Source organism: Cimex lectularius, unplaced genomic scaffold, assembly GCF_000648675.2.
Source record: "Cimex lectularius strain Harlan isolate CLEC.00 unplaced genomic scaffold, Clec_2.1 scaffold140, whole genome shotgun sequence".
Classification (NCBI taxonomy): Eukaryota; Metazoa; Arthropoda; class Insecta; order Hemiptera; family Cimicidae; genus Cimex; species Cimex lectularius.
Window position 1 is genome coordinate 1136949 of NW_019392728.1, and position 12211 is coordinate 1149159.

Consider the following 12211-nt stretch of genomic DNA (forward strand, 5'->3'; position numbering starts at 1 on the left):
CTTGTCGCCGAGAATCAGATTTCACGACATTTGAAAAATGGCAAAAAGGAGGGAAAATTGAAAAAGGTGCGGTTGAGATGGGAAGTTACAGTCCGAGGGGATCTAAGTCACGATAGCTCATGTGGTGGAGTAGCGGCTTATCAAGCCGAAGGTCGTGGGTTCGAATCCCGCTCGTGACACTGACTATTTTATCTCAACTTAAAACCTTAATTAATTTAATGATAATAATTAAAGATTTTATTACGAGTTCAATTTCTACCACATAAATTAGCGGGGTTCCCATTTAAAATTTTCGTCTTGATTTTAAGAAATTGGGATGTGATGGCGCATTAAGTCTTTGCGTTCTATTAGTCTCGCTGGCACAACAGAGCTGGAACCCATAAATCCACATGGGCTTGAGGACATTACTGACAATAAGTAATGGAGCAGTCTTGCCCCAGAATAGTACATTTTCTGTTATTTAATATTGATCTCTTATCTTTACGTAGATTTCAATACCGTTGAGTTAATCAGCTGGCCTGTAATGAGTTTTTCGTTGCTCACGTCCATCGTACCGATTTGTCCTCATTTACCTTGTAGAGATGTAGATGTAGATATAATGTTTCAGGGTATGATATACTGCGCTCTTTAAGAGCTATTGTATCCCCTGTGCTCTGCTTAAAGCACATCGGTGAGTCCTATTTCATCAAGAAACTTGATTAATAGGCCCGGTTTCAGTGGTTGTAGTTCTTCTATGGTCACATTGTACATCCCAAAACACTTCCTCCTGCGGACTAATGTAGCTCCGCAGTTTGTTAGTGAGTGTGTTGGTGTCTCTTCTGCTTTCTTGAAGAATGTACATGTGCCATCTTGGATTATTCCAATTTTCTTTAGATGCCATTTAATCTACAGTGTCCTGTTAGGATTCGCAGTCTATTCCTGCTTCCTTTGACACATTCTGTGATTTCTTTCTTGCCAAAATTGGTTAGAAGATTCTTGGATTGTCTATGTCCAATAAGTGAATTCCAAAATTCGCTCATTTTCTTTTTATACTTCTGTCTGAGGTATTCGTTGATAGTGTGTGTTCCTATTCCACAGAAGGGTTCAGGTCCTATTAGCGGTGTGGCAGCCCCTTTCCTTGCAAGGGTGTCCGCTTTCTCGTTGCCTTCTACTCCCATGTGTCCTGGGACCCAGCAGAGGCTAACTTTATTCTGCGAATCTAATATGTTTAGTTTGGTTTTGCAGTTCAGCACCATCCTTGAACTAATGGTATTTGAGCTTAGTGCTTTGATGGCTGCTTGGCTATCTGACATGATAGCTATATTCTTGTTTTTGTATCCTCTATTTAGATTGAATTGGATACATCTTTCAATTGCGTGAGTCTCAGCTTGGAAGATACTGGTGTGCTTTCCCATGGGTTCTGAGTATTTGTTTCCGGGTCCAAACACTCCTGCCATCGTTTACCTTAATCCTTCAATTCGTCGTCCATTTATGAAGTCTGGATTAAGTTTTTCAGGTTGCCTATCTTTTCTACATTTCTTTCCTCGACTTACAATGTAAATATAATTGCCGAATCAGCAACAAACGTTGCCCCGGTATTATCCTTAGTTTCTGGTGCATTGTTAGTGAAGACAAAAATAGAACAAGCCCAAATACACTGCTTTGTGGTACACCAGCTGGAATCGGTTTGAGTTCAGAATAGTTCTTCTTAGTTAATTCAGAAATACCTGGCATTTTATATATGACCATGCATTTTAATAGCAGTACATCGTTTACTCAAGAATATAAACGGTTGGGCGAGTATTCTAGGCGTCTATGAGTTTTTATTGAATCTGACAGCCAGCTAAAATTTATTCGATAACCTAACAGTTAGGTTGAGACAACTAGTAATATTATCAAGAATTTTATTTGTATTGCAGGTTATTGAACATAAATTTAAGCATGAAATTTTATTTGTAACAAAACGTTTTAGACCTTAAGTCATGAGTCCTGTTCAATGTTGATTACAATTGACTATCTTACATTATGAAGAATGAATGATCATCCCTCGGCAGAAATAAAATGTTAATGAAGGATCAGCAGGCTGTAAAAATTAATGTTGTCGCCAATATTTTGACACATCCTTAGCGCCTGTTTATTTGCATTCATACTTTTTATCTGAGATGATATAGTTTATTTATAGTTTTTAGTTTATAGTTATTTATAGGTTATTTACAGATATTTAGGTTGTTCGCCGGTTAACAGATGGCCCATAGCCAAATCGTTGGTTGTACGCGTCGCAAAACTTTTTTAAATTCCAGAAAAAGAATAATTTTTGTCTTTATATTACCGTTTTCTCCAATGAAGGTAAATAAAATTAGAAAGTGAAAAACTAGTGATGCAATCTATAGAAAGTTTTATATTCTTTCAAAATTGCTAACCTACTCATAACCGTGTGATGATCAGAAAAGAACGTCGAATGAGATTTCTACGCTTTAAAGTTCAGAAGTAACAAACTTCAAACCAATTATGATGAACAGTAACAAAATCGGCCCTTTTACAATACGTTTTTTATATTAATCACAATTAAAAACCATCTGCTTCTATGGGATTTTTTTTAACGAGGGTTCGCAACAGCAGAGGTCATATCAACCCTCAGGTGCCGGTGTTTTTGAAAAAAAGCCCATTTGTAAGTATGTTGGGTTCGAATGCAGGGCCGCTGGATTCGAACCCGGGACCTTTACCTTACAGTAATGAGCGCCGTGTCAACGCCTAAACCGTTGCGGTCACACGCCCCAGGATTAGAACCCAGGACCGTCAGTGTGGTAAATGCGAGTCGGACGGCCTAGACCCTCGGCCATTGCGTTCTTCGCATTCATTTATTTAATATCCTGATAAGCAAATTTACTTTGATATTTATTACAAATTATTAGAGAAAGGTCCAATTTATACCGACTGGAGTTTAAAAACCAAGAATATTCATAACAACGAAATTCTGGTAATGAATTGGTGTAATTGGTCAGGTTTATCAAGAAAGCTGACAGTAATATTAACAGTAGCATAAAAGAATAAAAACTTCACGAAACTAAACGCATAAATCAAGAAAAATCTACATTGAAGGATAAAAGGAGTGTTATTTCATTTAAGGTATTGCAATATAAAACGAAACCTTAGAAAGATAAATTTGATTAAATAATAGAGCAAATATAAAACTTACACAGAGAAACAGCAGAATTTTCATGCTGAATAATCCGGATCTCGGTACGGTTTTGATGAGAAAAACCAAATCAACTGTAAGCTAAGCTTTCGATTTATGGTAAGGTCTCATCAGAACAAACCAATCTAATGAAATAAATATGACTACAACTCGACATAATTAAGATTTGAACAGACGGTTTCAAATTATTATTAAATTATATTTAATCTCTATATATAAAAATGAATGTTTGTATGTGAGCTAATGATAAAAACGAAAACTATTGAACCGATTTCAAAGAAACTTTCACATTGCGTTTGTATTAGTACCAGGCGGGTTTAGAGAATATAAAATAAGTTAATAATGAGCGTCAAGATTTTAAAAAAAAAAAATCAAGAATTTGTGGAGTCTATTTTCACATCATTTCGCGCATCTTTTAAATTCCGCTTTGGAGGCGTTAACAGTCAACAGACGCAAAAACTATGCTAATATTCTATAGTCGCAAAAATTGGTTTGCTGATGTAAAGATAAGAAGAAACAAATTTCTTTAATATAGGCAGTTGTGGTGTAGGTAGTAAAACGACCTACCGACATGTGGCGTGCCCGACGATCGTTCCACTAAGCCAAAATTTCAGAATTGAGAAAAATGCTCCAAGTGAACGTTTATTTAGTGTAGAAAGGTAAAGATTACAAAAAACTATTTTGTTTTACAGGTATGCATATACATAAGCAATTATAAATTACGTAAAATACGTAGTGCAGTTGCTGTGCTAATTCGATTTATTAATATTGTCAAGAGAATTCCAGATGAAAGACAAAATGAAACAGAAGAAGAAACAGAACAACGAAATGAACAATATATATTTCATATGTCACACTCACGTACTACTGAATCACCACATCACGAAGCACGAAATGAAGCAAGTCGAGTAGGAATTAGAGAACTAAGACAATTTTTGCCCTTTTGTGATCAAAATGAACAGCGCGATAATAGTCGTTTACGCATGAAAATGAATCGATTAAACAGCTGGTAAAACTTGATGGTATAGCATTTCAGTATAATTCATATTTTGAATATAATTTGCATCCAGTTGTATTTGTTGAAGGTATGAATAAAGTCTGCACACGTTTAAACTTTAAATTACATTCATTTAGTTTATATATACCCCCATTAAGCAATTGCAATATGTATACTCAAAATAATACAGCTGAATATAGTAAAAAAATGCATACAAATCACCAGTTAATATTATAGTGAGTGTGAATCTTTCTCTTAGGAACTGATTAAGTTGTGGGATGACCTATGAAATGTTTGCAGGTCTCCGAGCCCAATCACGGTAGGTGATTCCTCGATACCTGCAGGTAATTTACTGTAAATTACAAATTGGAATTTTTGGTGGACTGCGAGTGATGCTCAACTGCATATGTGTGTGTTTATGCACAAACACTGCCGATTTGAGCTTATGTGAATCAACAATCAGATAGTTTTATACATCAAGATTAAATAGCAAATTATGTTAAATTTGTAAATTTTTGTGGTTTATATTAGTTTTGTAAGTTTTTAATGTACAGTATTAATTGTTGGTATTTAGTGACCGTTAGCCAACGATTATTTGGAGATCGTGAGATGCGGTCTGCTGTGACAGAAAAAAAAATTTCTTTATCGTGTCAACGTTTTTATCTTTAAATTCATTGGAGTTCGGGGTCCGATTGACCGAATTACTAATTTTTAAAATAAAAAGCTAATTTTATATAAAGACAGACAGAAGAAAAAAATTTAGCCGATCAATTTAATTATGTTGATATTGATAATTTTTTTATCGTAAATTGATAAAACCTTGGCAAATAAATGCGAAATTAATGTGCTGTGACCCTATGTGCCAGGGCAATTATTACACGAAATAGAAGTAATTAACAAAAAAATAGGAAAAGCGGAACATGAAGAACATAAGAAATTCCGAATTCCGCAGACCAACGTTAAATTCTTCCTTGATTCAAACAACCACTAGAAAGTTATATTGTATTAGCCCATTTATGTTTTAGTGGTCAACTGGCCAAGTTACTTCTTTCAATTAATTATTCTTTTTAAGTAAGGTTTGGTTGAGATAAAAAAGGCAATGGCACGGACCACGAACTCTGATGAATTTAATAAGTAAAATGAAGTGTATCTTCACGAAAGCTCGCCTTGACTATTTCATTTGTCGCCGAGAATCACATAGATTACACGACATTTGAAAATGGCAAAAAAGTAGGGAAAATTCAAAAGGTGGGGTCGAGATGGGATGTTGGTGTCCGAGTGGATCGAAGTCACGACAGCTCAAGTGGTAGAGCAGCGGCGTATTTAGCCGAGGGTCGTGGGTTCGGGTCCCGCTCGTGACACTGACTTTTTTTTCTCAACCCAATTACCTTACTTAAAGTTTTGATCTTTATTAATATCAACTTCAGGGCCTGGGTTCTATAAACATTATTTCATTTTTATAAATATATATAGGATGTGGAAAAAAAGGAATTTATACAATACTGGATTTTTTTAAATCAAAGCATTGTATATCCAAGAGCATTACAATGAATTTAACATTGAGTACAACTGTAATTATAATTCACTAGTTTCGTGGTCCGCTTAACCAATTAATATCTTTCAATTAATTAAGGTTTTTAGTGAAAAATAGCGAAAAGGAGGGAAAATTCAAAAGGTGGGGTTGAGATGGGAAGTTAGAGTCCGAGTGGATGGAAGTCACGACAGCTCAAGTGGTAGAATAGCGGCGTATCTAGCCGAAGGTCGTGGGTTCGAATCCCGCTCGTGACACTGACTTTTTTATCTCAACTAAAAACCTTAATTAATTGAAATGTAATTACAATTTAATACAATGTGATCCAAAACATAAATAATATTGCTTATGTAAATATCTAATATGATGAGTACATAAAATCATTGATATCAAACATTCAATTGTGTTCATTTCATTTATAAATACGATATATATCTTGCAATAGCAATAATGTGTTAAATAACACTTTTTATTATCACCCTGGGGAACGCCGGGATATAAAGCCAGTTGTATATAAATTAGGTTTTTAAATTGTATCGTTATCATTAAATCATAACACTATTAAAGTTATTCCGTCCTTGTTAATATTAAAACTGAATCGAGCTTCACAAAAGTTTGAAACCTTCTATTAAAAAGTTAATTATTTCAATTTGTACACATATTTAAGATGGTTCTGCTGATGATCTTAAAACAAGTCAAAAGCTGCACAAACAACTGATTTTATTTTTTCAATACATATTCAACCACTTTGATACAGTTAACACTTAAATGTACATCACGACAAATCACGAATCATTTGACAGTGGTAACTACTAAAACTGGTGGTCTGTAATTTAATCGTCATTATTTATATCCAATAATGTTTCGGACACGACGAAACTATCGAGAAAATTCCACTTCCGCAGGACTCATAAAATCGAACGTTTAATATATTTTTCTGCTATGGGTTATTTATTGAAAATATAAACTCGATAAAATGTGTAATTCAAACAAAGAAAACGCAGAATTTTCGTAATATTGAACCGTGAGTTGTTTGACAGTAATATTTAATAAAAATAATAAAAGATGTCAGATCTGAATTTGTAATAAAGCGACTTGAAAAAGAAAAGGGCGAGAGAGCTTAAATAGAGATCCTTTTTCACACCTCACTTTAATAAAGGAAGAACGTCAAAAGGGCTGGGGGGCATATTCCAAAGATAAATTGACGTCCGATTCCAATTCCTAACCGTCCCTAACCGATTCGAGTTAATTAAGAAATATGTATGTCGAAACGTGACGAAACCATGCGAAAAATATGCATACGACCCCAGGGGTGAAAGACGAAGCCGATATATAATCCTGAGGCCCCTGGCTTTTAGTTTTTAAATGAAAAAGTTTCGAAACACCTGGTGCCGGATATACTGAGAGGGGTGTGACCAGTGAAATAGACGCGAAACTTTATGTCCGCTCTTCTCTTTAATATCTTGATAATGTTTGGACATAACAAACGATCGTCTCAAGGCATTCTCAATGGATATTAAAGAACGCCATAAATTACTTTTATGAAAAATGGCTATTTAAAAAAAGTTCTTTTACTCACATAATCTCTACCTCAAAACTTAATTTCTTCTTAAGGAAACCATACCTGGAAAAAAAACAGCATTTATAAATGACAGTATACATATATATGTTCTTTAAAAATATTGTGCAATATAACGATGAGTCCATTAATTAAAAATGATACTGATATGTATCACAATTTCGAATTTTCTACACATTGCCCAAACCAATCTGCTTATATAATATCCGTTCTACTTTTCCTAAAAGTGTTTCTTTATTGATTAATAATAATAATTAAAGGGATAACCAATCCTGATCTGATTTTTTTTTACTATTCCCCAAAAATTGACTGCGTTTTTTCCATATCAACCCCTTGGGTGACGGTGTTTTTGAAAAAAAAGGCCCATTTGTAAGAATGTCGGGTTCGAATGCAGTGCCGCTGGATAGAGATAGAGATGGGGAGGGAAAGGGAGAGAGAAAGAGAGAGAGAGGAAAAGAGAGGGAGGGAGGGAGAGAGAGGGAAAAGAGAGAGAGAGAGGGGAGAGAGAGAGAGAGAGAGAGAGTGAGAAAAAGGAAAGTGGCACTGAATGGCTCAGTTGGAAGCAACAGAAAGATAGGTAGGTAGGGATATGTATCGGGTTGTCCGGAAAATAATGCAGGATTTTAAGTTTTCATTAAAAAAAATCTATATAAAATATTCTGTTTACGTTTACAGGATTACTCATTTGTATGAATGTCAACACTTATTAATCCTCTTCCAAATGATATTGTTTGTTTACCTCTGTAGCATTCCGCTACTTGGAAATAATTCAGTCATCCTTATAATGTCAAAGCGAGAATTTCGTACGATTTTCTTTTACGAGTTTAAACTCGGCCGAAGCGGAGCCCAAACGGCTAGAAACATTAACCAAGTCTGGGGCGAGGGTTGTGTTAATGAGTGCACTGTGCAAAGGTGGTTTAAAAAATTTCGGGAGGGAGATTTCAGCCTTGAAGATGAAGAAGGTCGTGGAAGGCCTTCCTCTCTTAATGATGATGTTCTGCGATCAGTGGTGGAAGAAAACCCCAAAACAACTGTTCGAGAACTTGCAGAGCAACTCAAAGTCAGTAAAACGACCGTCGCTGACCACCTCAAGGCGATTGGAAAAGTGAAAAAACTCGAAAATTGGGTTCCACACTCATTAAACGATCGCCAAAAAAATCAGCGCTTTGATGTTTGTGCATCACTTCTTTGTCGAAACAAAAATGACCCATTTCTGGCCAGAATTGTTACATGTGACGAAAAGTGGATTCTCTACGATAACACTAGACGTTCTGGACAGTGGCTCGACAAAGGAGAAGCTCCAATACATTTTCCAAAGCCCCCAACTCATCAAAAAAAGGTAATGGTTACGGTATGGTGGGCTTCATTTGGTTTAATACACTACAGCTTCTTAAATCCTGGCGAAACCATCAATGCTGAATCATACTGTAACCAAATTAATACCATGCATCAGAAATTGGCAGTAATGAAGCCCTCTTTGGTCAATCGGAAAGGGCCCATTTTGTTGCATGACAACGCTCGACCACATGTGTCACGTGTAACGTCACAAAAATTATTGGAGCTTGGCTATGAAACTTTGCCTCACCCACCCTATTCTCCGGACCTCTCGCCTACTGACTACCATTTTTTTAGACACCTGGACCACTACTTACAACACATAATATTCAAAAATCAAACGGAACTGGAAAATGCATTTATTGACTTTATCAATTCTAAAAATTCTGAATTCTACTCAGACGGAATTAATAAGTTACCAACACGCTGGGAGAAATGTATTGAGAGTATGGGAAATTATTTTGATTAAAGAACATTGCTTTAAAGTAACTAGTTTCTTTTTTTTTGTTTAATACCAAAATCCTGCATTATTTTCCGGACAACCCAATAGATGGAAAAGTAAATACACTAAATAGAACATAAAAATAAGAGTGAGAGGGGGAAATGCGATATAGTACCCAAAAATCTCCACAAAAGACAATTATCTTTTGTGTATCTAGTTGCGAACCCTAACCAGCCAAACAACCCTTAAAGCATCTGTAATGACCAAAACTGAAAATAAAAATTGGCAATATCTTGGGCCCACCGGAATTCTAGGTAATGAACAAAAAGACAAACTGGCCAGAGGAGGATCTACAAATATCACGTATAACCACAAAACATAACTTAAGATAACTAGATTAAAAATAGAATACTGTCAATGTAAATAATGAATAATGTCACAAAAGATGCCCAACAACCAAAAGGAGAAACGCCAGACACGGTAAGTTCTAGGTTTAAAAAAACCTCACCAAAACTGACGGGAACTGATTATACCACTCAATGGTATCTGAGATTACGTACACCACGTGGGTGTAATTCAACTATAGCCCATTTGTAGGTATGAACCACTGCCTCGCAAAACAATAACCCCCAGTCCTATTCCTGAGCCATCATCTACCTTCACTTAACTTGCTTTATTAAAATTTACAAACACTACAGTGATAGTAATACTAATAATAATGTGATTATTAAAACGTTTAAACTGCCATCTGGATTGTAAAGGATTACATAGTTTCATTTAACCAACTAAACATGGGTTAACGCCTATTGACTCTATAATTACAGCGGTCATGTATATTCAAGAAGAGTTAAACCGCTAGGAGAAAAATGAGAATCAAACGCACAAAAAGTGTATAATAAACAAAACTGTTGTACCTACGTTAGAAACAAGCCAACAAAAAATACAAATAGGCCTATAACTAAGTTAACGGGTCTTAATTTCAGAAGCTAGAGTAACTGGGCGGATCCATGGTTACGGAAAATGAAAAGTGACGTAAAATAGAACTAAACTGTGTTATAATGAATATTTAAAAACGAAATAGTTCAGGTGCCTATTATTTACATCCACTTATATAACGTTAACACCAATACAGACAATTAAGAAAAACTTTCCAATTTAATTTACATATCATATAAGACTTCTTGGAAGGTAAATATTTCAACTTCTGACATACGTTTTTAATTACTATCTATAATTAACCGTAGGTACATAACCACTAAATTGACAAAACAGGAGTCGTTAGTTTTCCTAATCACCCCGTTCCGCCAATTCTTCCTGTTTTATGCAAAATATCTTATTAATCACGATCTTATTAATAAACACTCTAAACGCACTACGAATAAAAGTGTGAAAAAAGATGACGCCCATACTCAACAACACAATACAGGAACGCAGACAAATAAGAATCAAAGGATGAAAATTGTAGGAGAAGGAGAGGGTAACAGGAGCTCAACAAAACGGGAAGAGGGAGAGAGAGAGAGAAAGAGAGTGGTGAGAGCTGGAGAAAGAAAGGAAAAGAGAAAATGAAAAAAGAAAAAAGGAAATATAGGAGAAAGAGTCATAGGGAGAGAAAGAGAAAGAGAAAGAGCGAGAGAGAGGGAATGTGTGTATGATATTCTAATAATTAAATGGATGAAAAAGTAAAGGAAATAGCCTAAGTTTTTCTTTATTATGAGGCTCGTTGGTAGTTCTTAAAGGTATTTACCATTTGGTTAATTATAGAAATATACCTTCCATACTTTAAATAATTTAATTTATTGCAAACATTTTACACCATAAATTTAATATTCCAGCCAATAAATAGATGAACGTTTATGATATATTGGATTTAAAGACGGTCTGGTTTAATTTCGAAATTTAATTGTGGTTGTAGACAATGGGGAACAATGTTTGTCGGGATATGGGCCGGTGTTTTGGTCGGGGGGGGGTAAGGCTCTCGGTATGTTGCGATACACAGCAATAACACTACATCATCCCCAAGGACCTCAGATATTGTTTAATAAAAGGGAGGCCACCCTTGGAACCATCGCCCTCTCCAGGAAATTGCACGGTAAATAACGTCCTCCACTCAGAACGGCGACTTTCAACACGGTTTTTTGACAAGGGGAAGTTCAATATTTAAAAGAAGATTGTTCGGTGAACGCCTTTTAAAGATTCGACTTTATAAAGCCGGTTCGTACGCCGAATCGGCGATAAATTAAAACAAAGGAAATTAAAACCCAAAACAAAACTTTTGTAACTTTCAAACAAATTCTATTTAAACTTCTTCCATTCTAATTGAACCAATGAATCAACAAGTGCAATGCTATTATAAGCGGCTTCTTATTGTGCAAAAATAAAACACTCGCATTTTGATTAACAAATTTATTTCGTAGATATTTATGTTTCGTGAAGTTATACGATCTGAGTAAGATCAGTCTGGAATAAATTCATACTGCTGAAGTGGTCGCAGGTTCGGCTTGGATGAAGTCACACTTTGTCCTTTACATTCATTCGTTAAGCCAATTGTCAAGTTAAATACCTACTATTGTCTTTTTAGAGTACTTCTTTTATAGTTTTCTAAGTTTAAAACCTAACTTCTAACCTAAAACTTCTCAAGTCTATATTAGGACATTTACAATTACATTTCGTGGTTCGTTTAGAACCTATTCACACGCGTATCAAAAATTGAACAGAAAACTATGAATAAGGCATTCAGCTGAGTGATGGAACGTAACTAGATTGTTTTTATTTGGTGAACATGAAATTGTCGATTTGAAGTTTTGCCAAACAAGGAATTACGAAGGTAGAAGTAGTATCTTTTATCTTGTGAGTTTTAATTTTGAGGTTAATGGTTGTTGGTTTAGGCTCTGTTTCGATTACATTAGGATATCGTTAATTGTTTTTATAATTCAGGGCATCAATAGTTATGATTACATCAGGATATCGATAAACTTCCACCTATCTTCCGGATATCGATAGTTTCATTTCGATTTCTGCAATGTAATGATATAACTGTTTTTATTACATCAGGGTATCGGTAGCTCTGTTTCTATTAGGTACTCAGGAAGACATAGTTTCGTTTCTATAAATCAGTGGATCGATAGTTATATTTCAGTTAGTTCTGGGCATTG

At 35.2% G+C, this 12211-nt stretch overlaps 1 protein-coding gene across 3 annotated transcripts in view; it reads right to left on the minus strand.

Moving 5' to 3' along the window:
- The window catches only part of LOC106665170 (protein sprint), a 450469-nt gene that overhangs the window by 288834 nt on the left and 149424 nt on the right, over nt 1-12211 (minus strand). The gene's annotated exons all lie outside the window — the stretch shown is intronic.